This window comes from Centrocercus urophasianus, unplaced genomic scaffold (genome assembly GCF_019232065.1).
Source record: "Centrocercus urophasianus isolate 14NV4802_14NV808 unplaced genomic scaffold, USGS_Curo_1.0 seq_27, whole genome shotgun sequence".
Lineage (NCBI taxonomy): Eukaryota > Metazoa > Chordata > Aves > Galliformes > Phasianidae > Centrocercus > Centrocercus urophasianus.
This window is the reverse complement of record NW_024884833.1, coordinates 12,301,703-12,318,455: the sequence shown is the minus strand read 5'-3', so window position 1 is coordinate 12,318,455 and position 16,753 is coordinate 12,301,703. Positions and strand designations below refer to the sequence as shown.

Below are 16,753 nucleotides of genomic sequence, written 5' to 3'. Positions count from 1 at the left end.
AAATTTTCTTTTGGTCTGTCACAACATTTCTTCACACCGCTACTTTGATGAGGAATGCCCTAAAAATGCTTGAGACTGTGAGCTCTATGAGAGTGAACCCTCTTTTTCCTTCCTGGCATTTCACTGTAAACTTTCAGGCTCAGACTCTCTAACCACCAGAGAACTGAAAATGACAACATCTGAGAGAAAGTGACAGTAAGTTAAGTGCACTCATTTTTCATCAGGTAGGTTTGCTGCTGTAATCACTCTTGAACCCAAAGAGAGATGTTACTGAAAACACTCATCACTAGAAAACCACCAGCTTCAACAGCAGCTAAATAGCCTTTCTGACTTGTCTAGACTTTCATAGAAGCTTCTGTAGTCTGTTGTTATCTTGTCTTTTCTGGCTGATTCAAAACTCATCTCCATCTGTTTCACTCTTTGAAAATGATGCAAAATTCACCTACTTTAGAAACTCCTGTCACCTTATGAAACTTCTTTCTTTTTACCTATCTCCTCCTGTCCCACTTCCTGATAAGTTCCAAGTTGTTCCACTTTTGTCCTCTTGCTCACCTAAGTGCTCTTTCTGTGGATTGCTGCTTTTTATTAGCCCACTCGATTCATTGCCTTCTGTTTTCTAGTCCTTCTCACAGTTCAGTTTACAATTCAACCTTTTGGACAATTAAATAGGCATTAGTCCTTCCTCAGCTGACCTTCAGTTTTGCCTCTTTGTGGTGAGTCTTCCTTAGTTCAATGCTGAATTTCCTCTTCTCTCTCCTTTCCTTCTGTTAAATGCTGTTGAATAGGGAGTGTCTGTACAGCTCCCATGTAAATATATGACTGAAAGTTTATGTATCTCCTAGGGGAGGAGAGAAGAGTGCAGATCATACCGAGCATCACTAACTTTAGCAGTCTACTGCTCTGTCAAAGAATCATTGAAAGGTAGAGTTTGTTTCAGAGCCAAGTGGAGTAAAAAGATAAGACCCATCAGTTCTGCCAAGCTTTTGGGTTAAATTTATACTTTGAGCGTGGTGAGTACTTGTAAGATGATGAAGTAATAGTTTTGTAAATGCAGAACATTGATTTACTTGTCTGTCATTTACAATGCCACAAGCACACAGGCAGAAATTGTATAAATTATGAAGATGCTGGAGATGTCATTGTCAGGGAAATCTGAAAGGAACAGATTTACGTGCAACAGGCATAGTATGAGCTTAGATGTCTGACTTGGCCATTTTGAAATCTGTAAAGGGAGATCTTGAAAAACCAACAGTAAATGTGCTTTTAGACAGAACTAAGAAACTAACATTTTCTGTTAATGAAACTGTGTCTAAACTTATGAATAAAATCTTACATTTCTCTTACTTTTTTTCCTGAATACTCAGAAAATGATAACAAACTCAGAAAAACTAGACTTTCAGGGGATAAGTAAGGAGTACTCTCCATCAGTTTTCCAAATGTAACTTTTCGACAGCCAATCATATTTTATTAAAAGATAAAAACTGTCACTGGGAGCTGTGCAATGCAGAAGCATACTGAGGATTTGATGACATGGTAACCAGGAGGGTGACTCTTGAGTGGTGAGCCACACTGTGAAATCCCAAGAGGCTGCTTGTGTTCAGCTAGCATTGCTGGCGGTGCAGTTCATGGATTGGTGACTTCTGTCATGTTTGAATAAGATACACAGGTCCTTCTTCCCTCTAACATATGCTTTATGTATATTCTCTGCAGTCCAAATCAGCTGTTAATGTAATTTGTTTTTGCTCTGCCTGCTTGTATTTTCAGTTTAGTTTGTGAAGTAACCTAAAGGACTTTTTAGGACAAAGAACAGAAAATGTCCTAATGTAATAAGCATGGCATCTTTATCTGTAGAAAAAGGATGCTAACAGAACATTCCTTCTAGAACTGTCAGTAAAAAAAAAAAAAAAAAAAAGAAAAGAAAAAAGAAAGATAATGATACAAATAATTTCCTCCAGGCATCAGAGCTCACAAACAGAAGCAAGCACATAATGCCTGTTCCATGCTATCTGCTGGTTCAGGTTGACCTTGCAGTGCTGGCTTAATTCAGCAGGTAGTTGCAAAGCTTTCTTCATAATCATACTTATTATACTTTTTTCAGCACTTGTATGACATTCATATTCTAGAACACAAATCTTCTTCAAGCAATTTACATTGCTACCTATCAGTACCTATCAGGTACTATTAAAAAGAAAAAATAGCTACAGATAATTAAAAGAAAAACCATATTACAAGTATGTGAAACATACAGACATTCGTCATCTATAATTTTGTTCCTCTTATGATACACTCATTACCAAAGGAGAAAAAATAAATGGCAACAAAAGGATGGTTGCTGTACAGCTTTATATCTTATCAAGAGAGAATTATACAGGAATGTGTGGAGAGAGAAGAAAACTGTGAGCATAAGCACGAAGCAAGAAGTGAGTTTAGAATATACAAGCAGAAAAGTCTGGGACTCTAGGAAGACAAAAGTGACAGGGAGAAATAGAAGGAGATAAAAGAAATGAGGGAAAAGAGAATAAGCAGGAAGAGGGAATGGAAAAGAGAAAGAAAAATCAAAATGGAGCAACAGAAATATTGAAGAAGGATTTTTTCCAATGCATTAATCTCTTGTTGTTGTTATATTTCCATGTGAGGAAAAAAATCAGACAAAAAGAAAGCAGATGATCCAGGATAAGAAAAACCTTGGGATACATATTTCAAGAACAGAAATTTCTTCCTGTTAGTCTCTTGCTATTGGCCATGCATGGATATGGTTTTCAGTCTTTGTAAGAAGATCAGAAGGAGCTGATTGTCCTAGGGTACAAGGAACATGTTTGTAAAAACATAATGGAAAAACATAGTGAAAGGATCTGAGTATTCTGTCCTTCAGTCAGGGAAAATTTGGTTCAGGTTAGTTAGAGCATTTCTGTGGAATGCTTGAACTGTCTATAAAAACTACCACTGTAAGTATCTTGTGTTTTGTACTCTAGAGAAAAACCAAACGCAGCTCTAACCAAAAACAAAAAACAACCACCTGGATTTTGCACTTTGGACAGGTTATTCTGAGGATTTTGAAACTCTCAGACACTTTTCCAAGGACAGGAATTTGTTGAAAGAAATGCTTTTCTAGCAATTTTATTATTATTTTGAGAAATTGCTTTTTAGCACAGAAAGAAAGATACTTTCTTAGGTAGTTCCTATTTCTCTGATCTTTAGGAACACCACTTCCTTTAAAAATACTAATGTGATTTGTTGCTATAGATGTAAAGGCCTATTATCATTATTTAAAATATAAGGCAACAAAATCCTCTATATATTTAATGAGTAACAGTGCTTCCGTTACTTTCTCTGATTAATATGATAAAGCCATAAATAAGTTACTAATAATCAAACAATCTCTTTTGACAAATTTTATCTGAATATGATCTTCTGTAGTGGGAAAATAGACTGAAGTCTCTTGGAAAAGCCTTTTCAAATAATGGAAGTCCTCTGGATATTCGCAGGCTGAAGAAGAGCTCTGCCAGATGCCTTGGCTCTTCACTGTGCTCAAAGGTCATGCTGAATGTTTTGCACAAAATGAACCCCAAGTTCCTTTAAAAGCTTTATAGAATTTATTGGGAAACCATTCAAGCCAGCTGTTTTTCCATTATTCGGAGAATTAATGGCCTCCTCGAAGAATGCTTTTTCTAAGATATCCCTCTGTGCATCTGCGCATTTGGGCATTTGGAGGTTGTTAAGGAATCCATTACTTTTTTATGCGTATCAAGAGTAGTCATTTTCCAAGCGTACATCTTCACTGAGCTGCCTGCAGGCTTTATATTTTTGTATGTTTAAAGTTGCTTTCCATTCCATTCCATTCCATTCCATCCTGAATTTAAATTGAACTTATTTTATTAGTTCTAAGCTATTTTTCCTTGCCTATTACCCATATTCCAGTGTTATTCCCTTAAATTATAACATAAAACTTACTCTGTATCGCAGCTGGGGATCATTTTTTTTTTTCTGTAAGCGCTGTAAAATGGAAGTTTTGTTGCTCTGCCAAAATAATGTGTCTGTCTCAAGGTTTGATTTTTCACAAATTACAATTAGAGATGGACCAATAATTGTTACCATTTCTATAACAACTTGCATCTTAGGAACTAAAAGCACTTAAAAGCAGTACCAGAGCCTGAGAATGCTCTGTAACGTTTAAGTAATTCTGTGGTATGCTGCTTCTCTTACTTGTTCTGCATAAAGACAACACTTTAAAATAAAAGGTATCACTGTCAGCTCCTCATGCTTTGGCTGCAGAACAAGGAGAGAAGTAGGAAGTACTACTGTTGTTGTCACCAGTCCATGCTAAAGAGAAGACTAGAGAGGTCTTCAGTGGGAGCTCTAGGATTAAAGAATGTCAGGATCAGACAGAGGAGACACTGGTTTTGGAACACTGATATTGCTCAACAGTAGCAGGGCAAGGGAAACATACCTGTAGACTCAAAGTCTAGTTTGTTAGAACAATATTACTTTAGCAAAATCCTTTCATGAAGCCTTCCTTGTTATATTTGTTGTACACTAGGGTAATATGTCTGTTTTTGACAAGATCCAGCTCCTTTAGTTTATCTATCTTAAATAAAACTTTAGGTTGCTGCACACTTCTCTTTAGGTTTTTGAGCTCCAGCACTCCCTTTGTCTTGCTACATAAGAGCAACAAATCCCATAGGAGCTTCCAGAAGAGAACTGATCCACATCTCAGAAAAAAAAGGAAAAATGGCTTTGTTGAAAAAAATTGTAAGTAGGATAAAAAACCGCATGTCTTGTTTATTTATTAACATGAAAACAGCTCTTGAAATGAAGAGAAACTGCATCCAAAGACTTTCTTCTCACCAACCTTCTCCTGAATAGTAACAATAATACTTAAATAGGATTAAAAAACAAAGCAAAAAAACAGAAAACACAAAGCGTTTTCTGAGAAGTTGGGAGGTTCAGGAGGTCCTGATTAAGTCTTTTCTTTTTTCATAGTCAGATTTCTTTACCCTGGGAATTCACAGACCAATAAGACAAAGTGTCTGAAGAGCAGCACTGGTCCCTATACTTGGAAAATGAAAAGAAAGACATGGCCTTAAGAAGGAGAGTGACTGTACTTCAAACCAGGTCTGCTGGTAACAGGTTAATTTATCTGCATTCGTTCTGAACGCTATTCTTTGCTGGGCTGAGCTGTGATTAAGTTTGGGAAATCCACACTTCTGCAGCTACATACTCTTGTTTCACCCTAATGCAAACTTTCCACCAACTTTTGTATCTAAGTTTTCTTTATCAATATTTTAAGTAGCCCTTATGCTGAATTTACTTTTTCTCGGTGGGTTTACGTGTGTGCTTCCAACAATTGATACCGATTCCTACACAGATCAGAGAGCAAATCTCCAATTATTTCCTTAGGGCCCAGTGTTTATAAACTCGCTCATTTTTCATATGCTTCTCTAAAGAGTCTCCAGTACCAATACTGACATTGCTCATTGCATTATGAACACTGTGAGACTGACTGTGCATCATTTTTGTATGTGCTCATTTGCCAGAGAGTAGGAGGATTCTTGCTGAAGTCTGAGCACCTCAATGCAAACGTGGCACAAGGGCAGCAGCTGTATTTTAGCAAATTAGACTGAGGTGGGACTGAGAGATGTAGGGATTATTCAGCAAATAACATTGCCCCAAAACAAGGGTGCCTCTTTAAAATACTCCACTGCCAAGGAAAATTCCAGCTTTTGATCACTCTTTGTGTGATAAAATCCAATTAGTGACAAACCCCTGTTTGCTCATTGTTGCTGTATATTCCAAATGGCCAATTGCCAACAGTTTTACTGAGAGTAGGAGCCATCTGATATTTCAGCTCACCGAAAGAAACCATCAGCAGAATGCAGGGGATCAGAGCACCAAATGGCTGGTATGGTTTTCGGTATGGTTTGAGAACGAGCAAAAGTTGTACAAAAAGGTAATTTATACAATAAGCAGCTTTTGTCCAATGGGCTCTTTTTAAGCTCTAAAAATGTAAAGGATGTGCTTATTATTTACAGTTTGTTAAATAAGAGCTTGAACAGTTCCAGTTTGAGTCAGTCTGTCCTTCCAGACAGGAGTGAAAGAGAAGGACCTTTCAGATCTTCCTGACAAAGAAATACAAAGTGGGATTACTTTGTACTGTGTCATAGCCTAATGTCAGTGCTTTCCCTGGTATTATTAAAACATGCTCTTATGCTTCACATTTACTGACTCAGAAATACTTTCTGAGTTCAAACACCTTCAGCTGAACTGGAGGAAAACTTCCCACCTGATTGCATCCCTGCAGTTTATTTTAAACAGGACATTTACTACACTCTTGATATAAATCCTCTTTCTTCCTGTTATTTAGCTAAAGCCTTCTTACTCATCTATCGTGCTATCCAGGACCGCTGAAAATCTTTCAGCCAAATTTTGGATCATTCTGTAAGTCCTGCACTTTGCAGTGAAATTGCAGCCTCAACCACGAGTAGCTGTCTAGTGCCTCCCCTCTCATGCCCAAAGAAATATGCTCATATATGAGGTAGCATGGAGGACTCTCAGAACTTCTGAGGTTATGAAGGCACCAGGACGTATCTGTCTATACATTTAAGCAACATACACCAGCCATCACACTAGCAGCAGGCTCACTCCTTATGCCTTGGTTAGGCTGACCTGCATGCTCAAATTCAAGTGCAAAAGATCTGACTTAACACTGCAGAAAGGATACTCCTTTCAACATTATCATCTAGAATTCCTAAGTTTGCTTCCATCTTAGAAACTTCCACACAGTTCTGCATATCACTGGAGGAAAGTCTTACAGAACGAGTCATGTACTGCAACTCTCCTATAGTTATTACTTGAAAATTATTGTAGTAACATCCTTAAAATCTTCAAAAATAACATGCTACATTTGTAGATTCAGATTGCAAGTATTTATGAGCAACACTGGATGATTTCTATGTAATTAACAGGAAAAAAACAGGATATAGATAGAATCATGCATGATGAGTAACACTGGAGAGCTTAAAGACTGTGTTTCTCATAGCTCATGCCATTATTACTGTATTCCTCTCAGTAATAACAAAAATTTCACCTTTCCAATACCATACATTACTGAATTTCATTGTATCATTATTCCTGGCTGTCAGCTAAACACACACAGCCTGTCATTCACTCTCCTCTCTTTACCTACTTTAATGGAATCAGGGACTAGAAGAGTATAAGCAAAAACCTCTTAAGTCAAGATAAAAAATATTTGAAAACACTAAGGGAAAGTGAAAGAAAAGAGAAAGAAAACATAACAAAACAAGTGATACAAAGGCAATCATTCACCACCTGTCCCAGGTTGTGAGTAGTTAATAAAAATCATCTGCCTGGTTGTGCTCCCTCCCAAACTCTTGCATGCTTCTGTATCTACTCTCTGGAGCAACAGAGTGAGAAACAGGAGGCCTTGATTCTGTACATTCAGTGGCAACTAAAACATTGGTGTATTACACACACTGTTTTGGTCACAAATAAAAAACATACCGCCATGTAGGCTGCTATTAAGAGAATTAACATTACTGGTGGTTGTGTCTACAGTCTCTAGGATGTTTTTTCTTGACTGGATTTCCATAGCTATGAATTCTGTCTGAAAGACAAATGACATCACTTCTTCCATGAGTAAGAGAAAGACAGCAGTACAAATCTGCCTTCATCCTTCCAGAAGTCATGGCACAAGTCCTGGCATGGTCACCACAGGTCCAAGATCCAAAACCATGAAATCCATACTGTGCTCACGCAGGACTACCAGTAGTATCACAGTGGGAGTGCACTGGAGAAACCTCACACAAATACCCTCAGGTAGAACACATCATCTCATCATCCAAACTGAAATGTACTCTGACAAAGTGCGCTGATAATGGTTTCTCCAGATCTAAAAAGGTGTGAATGATCTTTCACTACGTCTTTTTTTGGAGGATACAGACTCCGACTTAAGACAGGCTCTTAAACCAAACATTCTAGGCTGTAAATACATGTACTTTGTATTTAACGTAGTGTCTGTTTTGAGATGCTCCTAAACTGCAAGTGTCAGCACACTTCATTGATGTTAATATTATGGTTATTTTCCAGAGGGGAAAAAAAAAAGAAAAAGAAAAAAACTGAAAGAAATACTGTTCCTAGCTGGAGGCCCTGCAAGGCCATATGTGGAAGTGCATGCAGAAACCTGAGAATAATTCCCCATTGAGACTGGTGTACAAATAAGTTAGCAAGGAAAGACAGTGGTGACCTGACTTCTTCAGACACTGTAGAAGAACATTCAAGGATGGAAATTTTTGCATCAGCATGCTAACCTGTATCCTCACTGTTCTTTGCACTTATTAGACTGGTGATCCATGGAAGGAAGGTGTTCATCTAGCTTATACCCCCATAAGCCTGCAGTATTTTTAGTTCACTTACATTTGAAATGGATAGAGAAATGGTAGCAATGAGTTTGTCCAATTTTGTTCACTTTTATTATGTCTTCATAGATGATTGTGGCTGTTTTTGTTTGTAACCAATTATTATATAATAATAATTGTAGTTCAAGAACTTTTGAACATATACGTTTTAAACAGTGGTTTATCTGATGTAAGAGCAATCATGTATATTTCTTTAATTACAACAACAAAAATATAAGACCATGGCATAATTTTATATTTAAATTATTAAATTTGCATATATATGTTGTGTTGAAAGAGAGATTAACAAAGGGATAAAAATATGTCTCGGCTTAATGACCATTTTCAGATGCTCAAAAAACGCCTGGACTGCCATTGTTTTATCTGCTTATAGGCACCTTTGGGTTTGGTTTCTCTTCCTCTTTACTAAACAAACAGATCAAAGGATGAAAGGAGATGGCAATTTTAGTGTTTCCATTGGTAGATAAAGATAATGTGACTGACAAGGGAAAAATGAGTGTGATTTCTTGAATACATCTAAACAAATACAATTCACTAACAATCAGGCCTTTGAATACAATATGAAGTGCTGCACATTTTATACACACAGCTTTTAGGAATATTACTGGTTGTTAGTATGGTACAAGGCATGCTTTCTAAAAGCAAGTATTAGGGTAATAAAGATGTCTGATTTAAAAAAATAAATTGCTAACATGAGCCATGCCAAATGTTCAAATGGTTTCAGGTGCTGAAAATTACAGTGAGATTTGGGGCTTCAAAATGGCAGAGGGATTTAGCCACAGAACTTCTACTAAATTCAGTGTTAGTTGGCTGGTTAGATGCTTGGTATAATTTTCGAAATTTTTGTCTTCTTAAATCAAATTCTATTACTAAATAATGTTTAGTTTTTCTTGCAAATGTTTGATATCAAAAAAGGAAAACATTAGGGTCTAGTCTTTTGTTCAACTATTTTGCTTCTCCCCTGTTGACTTTTCCTATTTATGCTAATAAATAAAATACTAATATTAGCTTTTAGGAATTAGTATGTTCTTAAGAGCCAAAGCAAGGCCCACTGAGTTTATCTAGCAAAGCCTTTTTTATTTGAAAACACATGTACATGCTACTTAATTGTGAAATAGAAACTGAAAGAAGAATACAGCAACCAAGCAGGTAAGGAGCTGAAGTAGTCTAAAACTCTGTTTAGTCCAAATTAGCAGTGTGGGCAAAAATAGTGTACTATGTTTTCATCCTTAGTTGCATATATTAACAGATTCACATGCAAAACAAATTCCCCATTGTGAAGAATGAATTATGTAAATGTAATTTATATCATCAATTTAGACTTGTAAATTTAATCCACTCAAACATGAAAAGGTTTTCGTGCACTGAATACTCCTGTGGTAGTTTAATATGTTTAAAATAAATGTTCAGCAACTGACAGAAAAACATGCCCTCCATATCACAAAAAAACTGCTTAAAAACCAATAATTTAAGCGCCTAATTAATATTTACTACCCAAGGATTAAACCACTAAATAAATTCTCTTTCTAAAATAGTCACTGTGCAATCTATACAGGTGGCAGGTATTAATGGGAATAGATGGTAAATGGGTAAGCCAAAGGCACATAATAAATGCTACTATATTGAGAAGTCCTTCCATGAAATAAGAGCAGTTGTTAGAAAAGAGAGCCTGACTTTCAGGTCTTCAGCTTATGAAGTGCATTTTCCACCAGCTCGTAAATTTTAAGAGAATACAGGTAATCTAAACTCCCTCAAAAAAAAACTTTTGTTTAAAAGGTTTTATGTTTGTAATGCACCATCAAGTGTTTGTTCACCAAAAGAGAAATGCAGGGAGGCTCAACAACAAATACAAATACACTGCATGGTAGCCATTGGGCTAACCTGCACTTGTGTCTTAATTCAGCCGTTAATTACTATAGCTTTTGAACTAATCTCAGCTTCAGAACTTGTTAAAATCTGCCAAATCAAACTACCTTGACTTTGCTTTTGGTTCTAAAATATAAAATAAGAACTTTTATTGGGAAAAGCAAGGTAAATCTCCCAGATTAAAATGGTATACTCATTTATTTCCTTTTTTTTTAGATTGGGAGGAAGAAAAACCATTTCCTTCCAATCTATGACCATGAGTTCTTTATGATTTCTATCTCTAAGTGCATCTTCATACATCTGTTCCAGGGACTATTACATGATCTTTTGCAAACAGTCTTCTTGCCATGGCATAGCCAAATCCTCCTCCATTAGTGGTCTCACCAATGCAGAGTAGGGAGGATGAGTAGACCTCCTGACAATATTTTGCTTAATTCAGCTCAGGATGTTATCATCCTTCTTTATATCCTTTTTTGCAGCCTTCTTTGCAGCAGTGGAACAAACTTGTTGCCCATGGGGATCCCCAGTGCCTTTCCTGCCAGGCTGCTTTCCAGCTGGGTGACTCCCAGAATGCACTGGTGCCTGGAGCTCTTCTTTTATAGATGCAGGACATTGCAATACTGGTTGAACTGTATGAGTCTCCTGCTTGGCCAAGTTCTCCAGCCTGACCAGGTCCCCCTGGTTGGCAGCATGACTGGCGTATACATAAGTCACTCATTCTCGTTTTGTATCACCTGCAAACTTGCTGAGTGCACTTAGCCTGTTCATCCAGATTTTTAATGAAGATGTTAAACAGGACTGAGTAGTACTGACCCACAGGGTACTCTTCAAGTTACTAGCTTCTAATTAGACTTTGAGGCACTGGCCACCACACTCTATGCCTAGCCATTCAGCCAGTTTTCATCCAATCCCACATTTGGCTATCCAGCCCACACATCAAGAATGTATGTCCAAGAATCTTATGGGAAGAATGTTAAAAGCCTTACTGAAGCCCAGGAAGACAATGTTCGCTGCATTTCTGTCACCCATCAGTTTGATCCACTCAGAGTAGAAGCTTGTTAAATTGATCAAGCATGACTTCCCTTTAGTGAATGCGTGTTTGCTACTGCTTATGATTTTCTTATCATTCATGTGCCTGGATATGGTTTCCAAGTTAGCTTTTCTATTACCTTCCTAATGACTGAGGTAAAGCTAACTAGCATGCAGTTCCCTAGGTCCTCCTTCTTGACCTTCCTGAAGATAGGAGTAGCATTTGTTTTCCCCTGGTCTTCAGGTACTTTTCCTTTTGCCATGATCAAACAAAGATTTCCAAGAGTGGCCTCAAAATGACATCTGCCAGCTACTTCCTGTGGGTGTATTCCATTAGGGCCTGTGAATTTTTTGTATGCCCAGTTCACTTAAGTATTTCTTGACATGATCCTCTTCCATCAAGAGTACGTCTATCTTGCTTCATTTTTTTTCTCCCTATCAATCTGGTATTACTTAAGGCTAGTCCTGATGGCAAGTATAATTGTGTTTGAGGCTTTCAATACCTCTGTCTTATCATTTTCCCATGTAACTAGATATTCTATTTCTTTCAGCAGAGGGCCTGCATTTTTTTTATTCTTCCTTTCATCAACAATGTTCTTGCCTATGCCTTTCTTGATGTCTTTGACATCCCTAGTCATACTGAATTTCACTTGGGCTTTAGCTTTCCTAACTTCATCCCTAGATGATTGGACAATGTCTATATTCCCTCTTCATTACCTGTCTTGCTTCTACTCTCTGTATACCATCTTTTTGTATTTGATTTTTACTTACCTGTTTTACTTACATAGTTTGACAGGCCAAACTCGTAAAACTTACCTAGTCAAACAGGTTTCACTTGTGGTTTGATATTTTAAGTCAAACAGTGGGAAAGGAGTGAGACCCATGTTGGCACAAGGAAAGAGATGTCCCACACCCCCAGGATCTTGTTTAGCAGCTTTCTGGTCAACCGTTAGCATAAAATGGAGATATCTGATGAATGTAATTACTAATTTTAAATGAATATGCAAGTAGCTACATATATACAAAATATTCATCCAAATATGTACTAATTAGAATTCTATATTATACATTCAGACAAAGGTAGGTGCATGTGATGAGTTCATCTGAAAGTGCAATCATCCATCGGTTCTTCATTTCTCTTCTGTAAAAAGAAAGACAAAAATTACCTGCGGGTAGTTATGGTACACTGCAGGAACATTTGTATTTTGTACATAATATGATGTCAGGAGTCCCAGAGTTGATGTTTCACTAACTGTGATGAAGGTGAGACATGGTTTACTTTTCTAGATGAACTGACGTTGAGTAAGTAAATACTAATGACCAACACAGCCTTACTGTTGTTTAACTTTCAATATACACAAATGCAATCCTGGAGCTTTTCTGATTTGTGGGAAAAAAAAAACAAAAACAAAAACAAAACAAAACAGAATCATAGAGCTACACAATACCCTCAGTTGGAAGAGACCTACAAGATTCATTGAGTCCAACGCTTGGCTCCATCCAACACCACCCAAAAATCAGATCGCATAACTGAGAGCACTGTCCTTGAACTCCAGAAGCCTGAGGCTATGAACACAGCTCTGGGGAGACTGTTCCATGTCCACTGCCAATTCAGTGAAGAACCCTTCTGAACTGCTGTTGAACATCTTTCAAGTGGGATTCACACAGTCTTGTTGTATAGCTCACTTAGTATTTAGGAAACCTTTGAAAATTCTAGAAGAAAAAAAAATAGTTTTCAAATTCAGAGTTTTTAATATCCATGAACATTTTATTTTTTCAGTTACTGATATAATGGTTGTATTCTTCCTCTGCATAGACTGAAGCAGGAATAAGGCATGGGAAATATGAGAGAAATTAATTCTAGTGAAGCAGTTCTTTTCAGGAGTGCAATACACATTTTACTGCACTGATCCGTAAAGAATATGTTACTACAGCGGCAACTAAGCATACTGAAGCACTACAAAACAAAGGTTGCCAACTGCCTCTTGCAAGAGTTTCTAGAATATACATTTCCTCATGCCTTCCCCTGCTGTGACCTCTAAGTCAGGTTTTTACAAACAAGATTATACCATGTAGCTCAGACTGTTTCCTGTCCAAACAACATACACAGGCCTTTGTCTGGGAATTAAGAAGACTTTCTTGTCTTTTAATGCTCTTTCTGTAATTGGGAAATAACAACGTAACCATAAAAATGCCTGGCACCTTCTAGGTCCTTTTTAGAAAATTAGGAGATATGATCAGCAGCCATCCACTTGATTATAATACGAAAACAATCCAGGGTTACTTAGTAGGCACCACAGAGGCCATCACATGGAGAGAAAGCTTGAACATCGGATCTCCTTCACAACTGACATCTGAATTTTCTAGACTGCTTCTTCCGGTGCAAGACAGGAGGATAGAGATCACCTAAGTCTATGGCAGCAAAGCATCACCAGCAGCAGGAGTCCCTGATGGCAGAAGAACAGGACACAGTAGTGGAAACTGGAGAGAAAGATCTTGTCACCTAGCTGTAATCTGCCATGGGAGGAGAGATGGTTGGGCATAGGACTAAGGGTAAGTACCAAGTCAGGCACAGACACTAACTGGGGATCGAGCAGCTTGTTGAGGTTGTCTGCCTGTACTATGATCCAGAGAGAGGGACATGTTTGTGGTAAGAATGTATGAAGGGAGGAGGAAGGGATCCTCATTATATTTCCTCCTGTTACTATTATACAATTCACAATCATAAAACTCACAATTTCAATTATATATAAGAAAAGAAGTCACAGAGCATGACTCCTAAGGATTGCAGTGCGTAATCAAGCAAATATTTGATGACATCAGCTTCTCATTTCTTGACAAAAGCCTATCAGCAAGTTTGGTACGTACAACAGTGAGTATAATAAAACCACTTCAGTGTGCCTGTTAAGAACCTTTTCCAGCAAAGCTGAGAAAACTGAGAAAAGAGCCGGGCAGTACCTTGTTTAACTAGTGTCATGGTTTTGTGATTTTTGGTTTTTGGTATTCCACATCATAACATCGTATAGTGCACTGGGAGTTACTGTTAATGCTCAAGTTCCGGGTGCCTGTCCGGAAGAGAAGAAGAACCACATTCCCCAGGGGGTTTGGCGGTCAGAGAGCAGATAGAACTCCTGGCAAGGTCACCTGATGCTCTCTTCTTTCTCTGCTGTTTTTCATCTCCCTGCTGCTCAACTGGACTGCACATCTCACCTCGGCATTGTGGTGAGGCCTATCCACCTTTCAGACATTCTCTCTCATTATATTTGATTTATTAGCTTCAACTCTAATTATACTGCATTATGGTGTGCTATCTTCCATTCCAATACTATATTTAGTAAATTACTTTGCTTCTGCTCAGATTGTTGCCACTGTTTTTAATTCTTTTGAGGTCCCCTGTTTCCCTTTTCCGGAGGCGCAGATTTTGCAAAATCCCTCCACCCTGCCAGTCACGGAACTGGGCTGAACCAGTCCGTAAACCATTGACAACTAGCTGTGTATAGCTCATGATTTTACCTCTTTTTCTGTTTGACTAACTTTATCTTCTTCTGTGACTGGGTGGCCCACCTGGTGGATGATGGAAAGGCTGTTGACATAGCCTACCTAGACTTCAGCAAAGCCTTTGACACTGACTCCCACAGTATTCTCCTGGAGAAACTGGCAGTCCATAGTTTGGACAGCTACAGTCTTTGCTGGGTGAAGAAATACCTCGATGGCCAGCCCAAAGAGTGGTGGTGAATGGAGTTAAATCCAGCTGGCGACCTGTCATGGGTGGTGTTCTCCAGGGGCTGGTTCTGTGGCCTCTCCTGTTTAGCATCTTCATTGATTACCTGGGCGAGGGCATTAAGCTGGGAATAATTATTGATTTTCTTGGGGTAGGAAGACCTTTCAGGTACAGGCTGGGTCTCTAGGTTGATGCCAATGGGGTGAAGGCCAATTGTGACTTTTGGTCGCAACCTCAGGCAAAGCTACAGGTTTGGGAAAGTGGCTGGAAGATTGGAGGAAATGGACCTGAGAGTGTTGGTCAGCACTCCACTGAACATGAGCCAGCAGCGTGCCCAAGTGGCCAAGAAGGCCAATGACATCCTGGCTTGCATCAGAAACAGTGCTGTCAGCAGGAGACAGAGGTGATCCTCTCCCTGTACTCAACTCTGGTGAGGCCACACCTCAAGTACTGTGTTTAGTTTTGGCCCCTCACTACAAGAAAGACATTGAGGCCCTGGAGTGTGTCCAGAGAAGGGCTGGGTGGGGGTCTGGAGCACAAGCCTGATGTGGAGTTGTTGAGAGAGTTTGAGGGAGTTGTTGAGACTGTTTAGCCTGGAGGAATTTCAGGGGCGGACGTTATCATTCTGTAACAAATGCCTGAAAGGAAGTCATGGCGAGGTGAGGGTCAGCCTTCTCTCCTACATAACTAGAGACAGAACTAGAGAGAATGGCCTGAAGTTGTGCCATGGAAGGTTCCAGTCAGATATTAGGAAAAATTTGTTCTCTGAATGAAAGAAGCCTCTGTTCCAGGCTGCATAAGGAGGTTGTGAGTCACCATCTCTGAAGGTGTTCAAGAAACATTTAAATGTGATGCTAAGGAATGTGGATTAGCAGGAAAATATTGGCTGTAGTTGGGTGGTCGGACTAGACATCTTAGAGGACTTCTTCAGTCTTGGTGGTTCTCTGACTCCATGATCCTTGAGCCTCGTTAGATAAAGAGGACTGCTAGATTTCTCCATCCCTACCTGTTTTCACGGCATACACTGATGATATTCCTCTCCAAACAGATCATCCTGTGCATAGAGGCTCTTGGGTCTACCCATACCGTGCAACAAGGATTTCTCTAAAGGAAGTAAAGCAAACAAACGTCTTCAGAAGCTGAAAGCTGTAATGCTGAACTGCATCATTAATGATTTTGACATCAACTGTTCCCAGTTAAACTTTTGTATAACAAATTGCTTTGGAAGGTGAATATTACAATTATTAAGTAAGGTATTTAAATGCAGGTCTTTAAATTGAATTTGAACATTCTCTTTTTATTACCACTAGTGTGTCTGCTAGAATTAAAATTTCTGCCTTGTCTTTCATGTAAAATGCAAATTATTTTTGAAATGCAATAAGAATTACATCTTACTCTTACAAATTCAAACACAGGATAGCCAACTGATTTTGTTTTTGTTTTTTTAAGTTAACAAATAGGTATGTTACATGTAAGAGATACGGAAATTTGAATGTCAGCACAGTGATTTTCCAGCAGGAATCATAATTAGAAATGAGGTCGAATTTTATCTTAAAAAAAAAAAAAAAAAAAAAAAAAAAAGTCTCATGTTTATTGCTAGCAGTATTTAGTAGCTCCATCTTAGTTCATTGTAACAGCGACAGATTTCTTTTTCCCCTGCTTCAGAACACGTTTCAGTGATGCAGTATTGATTTTGAAAAAAAAG

General features: G+C 38.3%; 1 long non-coding RNA gene across 1 annotated transcript; it reads right to left on the bottom strand.

Annotated features, from left to right (window-relative positions):
- Positions 1–8,663: 8,663 nt before the first annotated feature.
- LOC122164667 lies at positions 8,664–16,154 on the bottom strand. Its single transcript, XR_006170286.1, has 3 exons — positions 16,055–16,154; positions 12,797–13,040; positions 8,664–12,468 (listed from the first exon to the last, which is right to left on the bottom strand). It is a non-coding gene; the product is annotated as an uncharacterized LOC122164667 (long non-coding RNA).
- Between the last annotated feature and the right edge of the window lie 599 nt (positions 16,155–16,753).